Source organism: Leptopilina boulardi, unplaced genomic scaffold (assembly GCF_019393585.1).
Source record: "Leptopilina boulardi isolate dan_hultmark-lab unplaced genomic scaffold, ZJU_Lbou_2.1 LbouV2_107, whole genome shotgun sequence".
In the NCBI taxonomy this organism is placed as follows: Eukaryota; Metazoa; Arthropoda; class Insecta; order Hymenoptera; family Figitidae; genus Leptopilina; species Leptopilina boulardi.
Window position 1 is genome coordinate 29,768 of NW_026137649.1, and position 13,424 is coordinate 43,191.

Here is a 13,424-nt window from a genome sequence, read left to right on the forward strand (position 1 = left end):
TTACTAATTCAATTTTAGAGAGAACATGACGTTTTGATTACTTCTCTCACAAGGAGTAAATGAATTTTTAAGGTTCAACAGTTTTGCACGCTACTTAGTACTGTATCGATGAATTAAATATGAATGTGCTACCCATGATTATAGTTGCTTCCTCATCTATATATATTTGAATGGTTTGTTGTTCCATATACATATTGAGTTTAAAAACTAAAATAAAAATAATTAAAATAATAGTTAATAATACGAAAAATAATTTCATCTAAAAGCACAATCAGATTATAACAAAAAAACTAGATTTGATATACAGTTATTCGAAAAGTTATTTTTAATTTATTTTCTGCGTGCAAAGCACAATTGGCTAGTGATGAATGCAGAACTTTATATGAATCCGTAAATAGTTATAGGATGTGTTATGTAAACTTTTTCGTGGCAACAAATCGAGGATTCACGTTGATGCACGCACCTCAACAACAGGCCACTCACGTGGAGTGGTATCCCCACAACCTTTACAAGCACCGTACACAACAAGGTTTTCTTGCACTATAGAATACTAATGATTTAAATCGATGTACATCACGACATGCATAAACAAAAAAAATACATATTACTCCCTGTCCGTTTCTCGTACCGGCAAATTTTATAACCTCTGAGGAACCGGATGTGTCTACAATAAAAAAAAAAACTTTTTCTCTACAGCATTCTCAACGTATCAGGGGAAAATTTTAAATACCCAAAATATAATCAATATAAAACATTATTTTCTCATTAAAGTTTGACAAAATGTTTGTTTTGTCGAATTAAATATATACCTATATTATTTAAAGTAGTGTAAAATTAAAAAAAATAAAAATGTTTTTAAAGTAAAGCGAGCAATTACATAAGGGATTCGAGGAGTATACTCTTATTCTTGGAGAACTAATCACTAATATACTCGAATTGCGTGCGGTGGTCGTTATATATACAGTCGAACCTCGATAAGTGAGACTTGTCTAACTGAGAAACCTCTATAACTGAGAATCTTTTCTATATTATAATTTTCTAAAAGTCAATATGAAATTAATAAACAGTAATTAAAATTTGATTAGACGTGTAAGAACAAAGGCTCTTTATTCAAACTACAATTATACCTATCATACAAAATAAACTTTAGTTTCAAAACGTCTGTAATAAGAAGGCGTTTGCGAATTGCTTTATTTCTAATATTCGAAATGTCGAAAAGTAACCTTAAATCTTTTTCATTAAGTGAAAAACTAAACATTATAAAAGAATTTGAAAATGGAAAGAAACGAAATGTAATAGAAAGTGAATTTAGTCTATCAACTGCCACTTTTTATCGAATATTAAAAGAAAAAGATTCTGTAAAATCGCAGTCTGGCATTTCCCAGATTAAACGACAGTTACTAGGTTATTCCATGTTTGCAATATAACGTAGAAAACTACATATTAAGGCAGTGGAAAGGCCCTTGCCAGTTTGTCCACAAGTATGGTATTCCTTAGAGCAACTCGGTCTTGCTATGGTTTTATGACATAACCTCAAAATAAAAAGTAATTTTTAACACCAAATAAAACTATAATAAAATTAACTTTCCATGCAAAATATTTTATCAAGTAATAATTATTTAATAATAATATTTATGAATTTTAAATTATTTAAATAACAATTAATTAATTTAATTAATTAAAATAATTTATTTATTAAAATTATTAATTTATTAAAATTATTAATTTTTTAAAAAATTAAAGAAAAATTAATTAAGTTAATTTTTAAAAAAATTTAACAATTTTAATCTAAGAATTTTATCAACAACTCAAAAGAAATAAGTGATTTTTTCTTTACAAAAACTAAAATTTATTTGTCTTTTTTTTACTATATTATCTATATTTTAGATAATAAGAAAAATTATGTTCCTAAGTGGATCATGGAATTATAGAAATCTCATGGAATTTCGCAAAGAGAAATTTGTAGAAACCCTGTCCAGGCTTAGAACTGGCAGCAGTAATGCAATAATCCTTTGTCATTTGTTAAATAAATAAGTGAATAAAAGCAGCAATAGCGCCTTGCGCCTATAGCTATACGAAGGCGATTTGGGAGGGAACGGCACGCAACTCAAATACAGCAAATGGCACGCAATTCAAACACAGGGAGGGAAGGATCGGGACGCAATTCGAACAAAAATGGATTACACCTGAAAAATCGCACGCAATTCGAAATCACCGGCTCTCAGACGAACGCTCTATTGGTAGCAGGGGGCAAGCCATTGTCGCTCACTTGTAACCCCACTGCAGTCGTAGCACTCGTATAGTTATTGCACTCTGTTATTCAATTGGTAAAAACTTGAGGAATTAGAGAAAATATGGTACCCAATCATCTTTTTATGAATCATCACTGAAGATCTTGGTCACATTGAATTTCACCTGAAAGCCAAAAGAGTTTTTTATTGGCAAAAGTGGAGGTCGGTCAACACACATACACACACACAAATATATATATATATATATATATATATATATTTGTATATGTTTATAGATCGACATATTATTGGTCTTTGTGCATATATACATGGACTCCTTCCAAAGAAATAAGAAAAAAAGGAATAGTTAAAGATTTTGTTGGAATAATTTTATTGCTTTTGACACGCTTCAGAGATTTCAAACTTTACAACGGATTCCAATGTAAAAAGTAAAATTTTTCTGAGTACTAAATATAAGGCAAACAATAAGGGAGTTTGAAATATGGTACATACGCACTAAATTTACAAAAATTATTACATATTCTCAAGAGGAAAGTATATGTTTTTAAATAGTGTAAATATATATATATATATATATATATATATATATATATATATATATATATATATATGGATGCAGAAATGAGGCTCATAATTCTCTGCTGGTAATAAATATAAAAATAGAAAGGTGCGAATATTATGCGCGAGAAAAGGTTAGCGTGTATAAAATAAAATACACAAGAGATACAAGATATAAACATTGGGTGCAATATTTTCCAATTAAGTTAGAAAAAAATTTTGTATAAGACTTCACTGATATTATAGCGGTTAGCGATTTATTTTTTATCTACTAATTTTTGTTGGTTAAGTTCGCACTTATTTAAATTCAAACTTTAACCTTAGTTATGTGTCTAATTATTTTAATGTATTAATCGCCCTTTTCCTATTTATATATATATATAAATAGGAAAAGGGCGATTAATACATTAAAATAATATATATATATATATATATATATATTTCCACGTAATTTATTTTGTACTTAATAGTATCAATTGCTATTTTTTTTTGTTAAAATGATAGTAATTTACAAAGGAACACTCAGTTCAGGATTGAATTTAAATAAGATCTTTAGTTTGTTATTGTTGCCATATATAAAAAGTGTACACTTTTAAAAGAATACGGAATATTATTAATATGTTCTGTAACATAATAAGTATAATATAAGCATTAATTTTTTAAAATCATATATCAGATTCGTAATCAGTGACCCAAAAAATTGTTAATATTCAACTTTAGCAACTTTCAATATTGGTGACTTGTTAAAAAAAATGAACAAGCACAGAATATTTATGTACCTATATAAAAGGAAGAACCTTCAATAGACGTGATGCAATATTATTGCGCCATCATATCCTCTCTCTATGCAATGGGGGAATAAGTACATTCATCGCATCGGTTTATAAAAGAGGAGCGGGAGAAGAGCAAGAGAAAGGTAAAAAAAATTGAACAAAATGAACGTTATAGAGGAATATATAGAAACACGGGAGAATGATTGAGAAAGAAATATATTGAGAGAATGAAAGGGATTCCTGATGTTGTGCAGTAGAAGAGTACTCCGACTAAGACGGTCATCGCTCTGCTACTATAAACTAATCGTTTGTTCGCGGTCGTGATGAACGTGATTGGAAAGAACAATACCAAGTAAGAAAGGGGAAAAACGTTGTTTCCCCTTTCATTTTGAAAATTATGCTGTTAGAATAAATCCAGCATAATTTTTTCTTTTGTAAAAACTGTGAGAATACATTTACATTCATAAAAATAATTTTTATATTATTTAATTTCATATTTTTAAAACTCTTTGCCTTTAAAATTAACAAAATGTATTTAAGTGTTCTTTTTAGTTTATCTCAATGAATAGGAAATGAGAAATAAGGAAAAGAATAGAACAAGTTGGATATAACCCGTGTAGAAATTCCCCTACCAGGGCCCGGGTAGTGAATAATAATCTGGTCACATTCCCGCCCGATCCGGCCCCGATCCGAGCCATGGCAAAATTTCTACACGGGAAGAAGGAAGTGAAATCTATTTATGAGGAATTGAAATTAACTGGCGATTTTGTGCTAAGGGAACAGTGGGAGCTCTTAAAGACATTCCTTAATTACGTATCTTTAGATGACCTACAGCTCGATCTTTGTTGAAATGTACCTCACGGAAGATCTTATCAAATCTCTGGGTGCCACCGAGAGTTCGAACGAGGTGAAGAAGCTGTTGGTATTGCTTCCGGGATGCCCCCCCCCCTCTCTCTCTCTCTCTCTCTCTCTCTCTGCACCACTTGCAACTCCATTTTATATTTGCTCCTTTTCACTCGAAATGTCTGTATAACTTCAATTATATTATCTCTTCAACTCGATCCTTATAACAAGACGTTTTACAGGATCATATTTACTACATCCATTTGTATTTATTTTTGGAAAAATAACGTTATAATAAGCTTCTTTTAGCTCTCGTTACACAATGTACTATTTCTGTCATTATTTAGAATTTTTAGTTTTATTTGAAAAAATATTAATAAATTAATTGTTTTTTAAATTTTCATATAATATTATAATTTCAAATACTCAATATTGCCAGAAAAAAATTGACAACCCTAATACTGCCGTCCAAAGTAAAAAAAATCCCCCTTAATTGTTTGTTTATATATTTTTTTTCTATTTAATTATTAACTATGTGTATTTGATTCGAAACGAATTACAGGCAATCCCCGCAATCTGACTATTTTCCAGAATTTTCCCCCCTTCTCAAACTCGCTACCTGACCATCTTCCCCCACCACTAAAAACCAATGATTTCAGGACTGTATACTTTGACTATAGTTCATAGAGAACAATATTCTCCACAACATTTATATGAACATGATAATTTATATCGTTGCGTTGTAATATAGAAGTTATATTGTAATTCATATATAATTAATAATTACAATGTTAATGAATATTCATTATATCAGCTTGATAAAAAATTAAAACAAAATAAACGAAAAATGAATTCAATTTATATTTGAATTCTTAATAAATAATTTTCTATCAGTAAAAATAGAATGAATTATTTTTTGACTGTTAAACAGCAATAACTAAATAAATAATTATTTAATAATTTATTTTTATTAAAATTATGTAATTATTAATTAGAACTTTTATATTTACATTAAAATTTAAAATATTATAAAATGTTTTTAATTAATTAAAAATAATTACTTTTGTTGACAAAATACTCAATTTTCAAAAATATTTTCGTTTTAATAAATGTATATAAAATTGATACCACTAAACACTATGTATAGATACAGCACTGTTCGCGTACGAGAACTGACACTTTTCTCAGTCAGGTTGCGAGGAGTAGATCTGGCTAATTGCATTGCAAAAAGCCATAACCAACAGAAGAAGAGAAGGTTGCGAGGATACAAAATGGTCAAGTAGTATCCCTAGTAGAAATTTGTCCTAGCTATAATAAAAGAACTGGCCAGTCGTGCTTGAATATGTCTAGTTACTTTACTAGCCAGCTCGCTAAAAACTCGAATGTCATGTCACGCTTTTTTCATCAAGTTATTATCCAGCACAACTTGATAATTTTTTATCAATAGGACTTTTGAAAAACTAGTCAAATTAATTCTTTTAAATATTTCGAAATTCATTTAATAATAAGATTTAATGTACTAAACATGTTTATTTTTTGTAATTAAAAAATTTATTAATTTATATACATAGTTATTCTTTATTACCTATATTATTTTTATAAATTATTATTCATTTAATATTTATGTAAACATGTTTTGTTTCTTAATCGAAACGAGTTACGATTCCCAGACTTTACACTTCCCCTGAACAGACATTCTTCCGTATTTTCGACACACACTAGTTTTTCTTAATATGAGCCTTTCTTTGCACATTTTTTATTACAATGTGCGAACCTCACTGCAAGAAATTTTGTATGATTATTTAATGTGTGTTTGCGCGAGGTTCCCACATGATAATTTTTCTTCACTTCGAGGGGATATATCTCTGGTGTAACCTTAGGGAAGCTGGTCTCTTTCTCTCTTCATACTATATGATTGTATATATATATATGCTCACAGTTATACGAGCCTTCCGTTTATATAATAAAAAGAACCGTGCCGAGTTTTATACTGGTCGATTATGTAATCACGACGGCATTATTCTGTGTTAATAATATTATGTCACAAGGAAAGCGGTTACTTAGTGATATAATCATCTTTCCGAATTCTATCCCCCTTATCAGATGAGAAACACGAGGAGGGAGAGGTTTCCATACTTTACTTAAGTTCTTATTATTACCGTTTACTAAGATTTCACTGATTCAAATTTAAGCGCACTTTAATTTTTATATACACCCAGAGAAAAGATATATTTTTCTCAGATCCAAATAATTATTTATTTGTTGCAAATGAATTTTATTTATGATTTGATTTGATTACGCACTTTAATGATAAATCACTATACGTATTTTATTTCTCAGTTGTACTATGTTCTTGATTTTTTCTTACGTTGATATATCAATTCAATTGGTATTTTACAAAAAAAAATTTTAAATTTTTTGCAAATTGCAATTTTTACAGTAAAAGGAAAGTATATGTTTTATTATAAACAATCATACGAATTGCGTAATTCAAAGGGTTAAATGATTATCATTTATAATAGGATACTGTATAAAGATGTATCTTGTAACTACCTATATTGTATAAAAACTGATTGTTATTTAAAAATAATTTAGACCTCTGTAGTTTGAAGTTGTTGGAAGAAAAAAAAAGAGGGAGATAGGAGAAGGAGCATGCCAGGGACGAGATGAGTTTCTTTTTTTACCCTCGTTTTTTTAAAGTCGAGCACCCTGCGGTCGAGCACCACCTCACGTGGTTAAAAAAAAGAAGGAAAAAATTAAGAAAAACCACGAGAAAGAGAGTGCAAGATAGAGATAGGAGAAGCAAAGAAAAAAAATGAACAGAAACATCAGAAAGAGGAAGGGAGAGCTACTCTGACGGAAGTACGCACAATTTCCTTCTGACTATTATCAGTCCTCCAATTCAAAACGATCATACCTGTATCTTTCTTATTTTTTTATTTTATATCTCTTTTTATTATTTCTAGCTCTCTGCCTCGCCCCCTCTCATCGCACTCCTCCCACAAACATATGACTCTCATAAAAACAGGTATAATCTGATGTAAAGACCAGTTAACCAGCAGTAGCAGGTTCTACTTCCTGTAGCGGAAGTCCTGAGATTAGCTCTTTGCGCCAGAAGTCTTGGCACTTTCATATATCTTTCGAAAAGATTTTTACAACCGAGGTGACATTATTTTCATAAGTACATATATATATCAAAATAAAATTAACAAAAAAATTAATCGTCCCTTGAACACAAGACGAATTGTAAGAATTTCACTACTTTTTGAACTTTTGACACTGACGAGTTACACAGTAAAACAATGTCTTGAACCGTTACTCATGTATATTTTGCATAAGTCTGTTTGTATAGTTGGGCTGACTCCGCTCACACCTGGAATTCAGCCTCAAAAATAGTCTGAAATTACGACTTTTTTTAATGTGTATACACATTGAGGTGTGGATTATATATATTTATATAATCCACACCTCACTGATATTTTCAGGGATGTGCATACTCACATTGAGTTCGGAAAGTTCAATAGTGAATGACTAAAAGAAAACTCGTGGAAAAATTCGTCAGAGTGAGACGATTCGTCAGAGCTAAAGGGTTGACTTTCTTATGACAGATGAAAACATGTGTGCTCTAATCAATTCGAGTATAAATCGTATGATGCCAGATGTAATACACGTTGGAGAATTTACGGCTAGGCACCGGAAGTGCATGTATGCAGGCATGTACCCACGTTCCTCTTTGATTTCTATACTTGAGTATTTTTTATTTTTCTCCTTTCGTTACTCATGTAGGTAGTATCCATTCTCATGATGTGCTCGCAACTATATAGCTATAAATGCTGGACTCTTCTTCCTCCTTGCATAAACCATCACAAACTCGACTTTTATTACTATATATATATATTTCATTACTCTATCATTTAGAATTCGAAAAGCGACTTTTTTTACTTTTCCATTTTTTAACTATATGTATTTATTTATATCTTATATTCAACCGTACACTCTAAATCTGAATCAGTGAAAATTTCACTGAATTCAAATCAGTGGCTCAATTTTCTTTTATTCACCAGTGGAATTTCACTGGGAATTAGTAAAAACCACTGAATCTCAGTGAAATTCCACTGGTGAATTAACGAAAACTGAGCCACTGATTTGAATTCAGTGAAATTTTCACTGATTCAGATTTAAAGTGTACTCTGTAAAATTATTCGTATTTGTCTCGCATTTCTTTTTATTATATTAAAACAATTGAAAAATATGTTATTTAGTTGAATTTAATTCCTGTAAAGACTCTCACGTGAAAAAGTTCCTGGGAATTCACAACTCGAACCTCTTGCGGAAATTCCAGTTGGAAAAATGGAAAAAAAGTTTTATATATATAACTTAGCATAGAAACTCAGTTTTTTAACGTTACTTAATGAAAATTATTGTTTGTAACGAAAATGATGATACAACCAACTTTACAGTATACTGTAAAGTTGGTTGTATCATTTTCTATTGCAACGTTTTGATGTACATAAGTTATATCAAAATGAAAGCGTTTTGTAAATCATTTTTAGAAATGATATACGAAGCGGTCTCATTTTTTGATGCAAAAAATTTAATCAACTTGTATTAATCATGGCCGAAATGAATCGACTGAAAAATAAACGATTTATATTCAGTTATTTTCGTAATAGTGTAATTGCGGAGACTATTTCACTATTTAATTTGAAAATGAAAATAACAGATAATCAAAGACAATGTGCAATTCGATAATTAAATAGTGACAGCCCTGGCGGATTGTATGATGCGAATGCTCCACGAAATTGGCGGATCATTCGTGGAACACGAGGTTGAGAATGAAATTTTGTCTTAAATATATATAAAAAATGATGAAATATATAGTTATATATAGTTTATTATTAATATTTGTCGATGAAATCAATAGAGCCGCGCTTTTTAGAAGGTAGATGGCATCACTGTTTTTTTCCTTTCCTTAAATTTTTCCAGTAATTTTTTATCAAAAGCAAATCTTTTATTCGTTAAACTGAAATATTGGTTAAAAAAATGTATTATTTTATCATAGAATTAATATTTTAATCAAACATATTGATTTAAGAGTATGTGGGAACCTCCCACGTAACCTAGTATGGAAAAATATGGTTTGGTAGTATATATTTCACTCTAAAATGAAAAAAGATTTTTGTCTACAATTTTGAGGGACGATAGATTAGGGTACAAGAAATCTCGCTGTTCTCCGAAAAATACACAATTTTGAGTCAAATTATTAAAAAATGATGTTTAAAAAGTGACATTTTTAAACGAAAATGAAAACAAAGATAGCGGCGCATACCTAGACGTTGCTTGACTCTGTTAGTGCTCCAGTAAACAGCGCCAATACGAACAAGTGGCCACTCAATGAACTACGATTAAATACCAAATTTTAATATTCATTGCTTTATTTCTATTATTTTGGAGTTAAGTTATGGTAAATGAAAAGAACAGCGAGATTTCTTGTACCAAACAAAATCATTTTTCCAAAATTTTAACTCGAAATCATTTTTTATTTCAGAAAAAGTTTCAAACCACAAAAAATAATCTTTTCAACCAATAATTTTTTAAAAAACTTTTTTTCAATAATATCCCTTCTTTAATTAGGGGATACGACAAAATATACCTAATTTAAAAAATGTAATTTCCCTCCTTTTTTCATATTTGAACACCACGAATAAAAATCTTTATTAATAGAGAGGCGGAGTTTAAATCTTAATTTTTATTAACAAAAAATCTATATTGCTGAGCGATTATTTACCAAATTCAAAACATCTAGATCAGCATTCGCTGGACCAATCAAAAAGTGCGCTATACATTTTTTGTTGGAAACTTTTTGATTATTTTTTCGGTGGTATTCCGGAGCAGTTATCTCACAAATTTAATTTTTCAAAAATTTTTCGGAACTTGATTTGAGTCTAGCTCAGCATCCGCTGGACCTATCAGAAGTGCGCTATTCCTTTTTTGTTCGAGACTTTTTCCTTATTTCTTTGGTGGTATTACGGAGCGGTTATCTCGAAAATTTAATTTTTCGGAACTTTATTTGAGGGTAGCTCAGCATCCCCTGGACCCTACTGAAAATTCCTGTATAAGATCTTGTACAATTTCCTGTATAGGATCAGCAACTGAACTTGTTCAAGTGCTGACTATTTCCTGTACAGGAAAATGCATACGAATTTGGAACAAGTTCATGTGTGAGATCTTGTACAAGAAAGATACTTGTACAAAAAAATGTACATGATCTTGTACAATTTCATGTATAAGTACTTGTACATGAACACGTTCATGTTCTTGCACATGTATAGTTGTAAAATTTTTTTTTTTTAATAAAATTTGAGATTTTGATAATTTTTAACCACTAAGATTCGTAACTCATCCATGCTAAAAACTATTGCGCAGCTGTAAAGGTTAAAGTAAACTATTGCGCAGCCTTTGAAGTTTTTAATTTTTAGAAAAGAAAAACATTAATTAACATGTGCAAGAACATGGACGTGTTCATGTACAAGTACTTATACATGAAATTGTACAAGATCATGTACATTTTCTTGTACAAGTATCTTTCTTGTACAAGATCTTGCACCAGATCTTGTACAAGATCTCACACATGAACTTGTTCCAAATTCGTATGCATTTTCCTGTACAGGAAATAGTCAGAACTTGTACAAGTTCAGTTGCTAATCCTATACAGGAAATTGTACAAGATCTTATATAGGGATTAAAGAGTGCACCATATATTTTTTGTAGACAACTTCCGGGTTAAGACTTTGGTGCTATGCCGGAATGATTATCCTGCCAAGAAGGCTGGAATGAAAAAGAATTAAAGAAATCAATTCCATTTAATACCTGATTTTTTTGTTATTTCGTAAGTCTTTGTAAGGAATAGACAGCATCAAACTTGAATCCCTTTTCATTCCGTTTTCGTAAAGCGTGCAATGTGAAATAGTATATATTTGAATGAATTAAATACGTTTTATTAATAATTTATTTATTGATAAAAATTTGAGTTATTTTTTTTATTTATAATCTACATTATTCCCTTAAAAAAAGTGAAGGCGACTATTTTATATTCAACGCATAACCTAAAAAAATTTGAGACAATATATGTTCAATTTTTGATGCCTAACGTTTAAATTTATTAAACTTTTTACCAACATTATATTTACTGTAAATTATTTATTATTTTCACATTGAACAGAAAAACACAGCAAATTTATTCACTATTACTTCTAAATAAAATCATGAGCAAATTATTTTGATGCACAAAAATATGTACAATTGTCATTATAATAGAAAGCACACTTACCGATTTTTACGTAATGCAAAACGAATTTTAGAATTAAGTGGAATTCATTTCGTTGTCTATCTATCTTATTTCGATGACTTTGAAAAAGTGGAAAAATCAGGTATTAAATGGAATTAAACTTTTTTAATTTTGTATACGATTATAAGATAACTTTAATTTTTTTCTATTCAAGACTTCTTGCCGGGATGTCAAAGAATTCAAAAAATCACAAAATTTATTTAGACATAAAATAATACATTTTTTTGACCAATATTTCAGTTTAACAAATATAAGATTTGCTTTTGATAAAAAAATTACTGGAATTATTTAAGGAAAGAAGAAAAAAGCACTGCCACCTACCTTCTAAAAAGCGCGGCTCTGTTGATTTTATCGACAATTGTTAATAATAAACTGTAATAGATTGAAATTCATAAAAACATTAAATTTTTATAATTATTTAACAATAATCATCATGAAACATAAATATTATTGTTTTAATCATTTAACTATATATATTTAATCATTTTTTATATATTTAAGACAAAATTTCAATCTCAACCTCGTGTTCCACGAATGCTCCGCCAATTTCGTGGAGCATTCGCATCATACAATCTGCCAGGGCAGTCACTATTTAATTATCGAATTGCACATTGTCTTTGATTTTCTGTTATTTTCATTTTCAAATTAAATAGTGAAATAGTCTCCGCAATTACACTATTACGAAAATAACTGAATATAAATCGTTTATTTTTCAGTCGATTCATTTCGGCCATGATTAATACAAGTTGATTAATTTTTTTGCATCAAAAAATGAGACCGCTTCGTGTATCTTTTTTCTAAATTTTAAGGAACGACGTGAATTAATTTGAAAATAAATACGATATTCGTGTTCAGCAGGAAGTTCCACTAAATTTTAATTTAGTTATGTTAAAAAACTGAGAGTTTATGTTAAGTTATATGAAAAAAATGTGTTGAAATTTACAACAGAAATTTCCGCAAGAGTTTCCAGTGGTCAATTTCCGGAAACTTTTTCACGCAGGATTTTCACTTTTTTCACTCCCATATAATTTTTTTGTGATGTTATGCTTATATAACACAAGAAAAATGTGCTGTTTTAATATCAGAAAAATAATGTTAGAATAATAACCTTTAAATTCCTTTTCATGAATAAGTTTTCGGTTTTTTCTGTTACTTTATTTTTCTAATTTCTAAGGGAAATATATAGATATATGTATAAACTGAATATAATTATATAATTAATTAATATTGATATATAAATATTAACTATCCATAAAACCAATAAGTTTACAATATTTCTTGATTCCACGTTTAGAATAAAAAGGTTTTAAAATACATAACTTTCCACGTCGAACCCTTTTCTCTCCTGCTTAAATTGGCAAAATTTAATTCAAATCACGTAGGCCTGGTTGCTAAAATCGCATAACGTGTCCCGTTTGTGAAAGCACCTCTACGTGATCGTGGAACCTTTTGGATGTCACCAATGAAGATGCCTCCGGTATATTGCAATTCTCAATCTGTTCCCCCTCGTAAATTCACTACTCTTCCAAAAAATGACAATAAATATTTCAATATTTATTCAAAATATAATCGTGGTTCTCAGACATGTTTGCCATAAAAGTGACTTTTCAATTTGTAATTTCTTCTTTCCAGTTTGGAAAAAACCTGAAT

At 29.5% G+C, this 13,424-nt stretch overlaps 1 long non-coding RNA gene across 1 annotated transcript in view; it reads right to left on the reverse strand.

Moving 5' to 3' along the window:
- Nucleotides 1-1,889: 1,889 nt before the first annotated feature.
- The window catches only part of LOC127276962 (uncharacterized), a 169,055-nt gene continuing 157,520 nt past the window's right edge, over nucleotides 1,890-13,424 (reverse strand). Inside the window, exon 5 of the long non-coding RNA XR_007842290.1 lies at nucleotides 1,890-2,415. This is a non-coding gene — a long non-coding RNA (uncharacterized LOC127276962). The remainder of the gene's footprint in view (nucleotides 2,416-13,424) is intronic.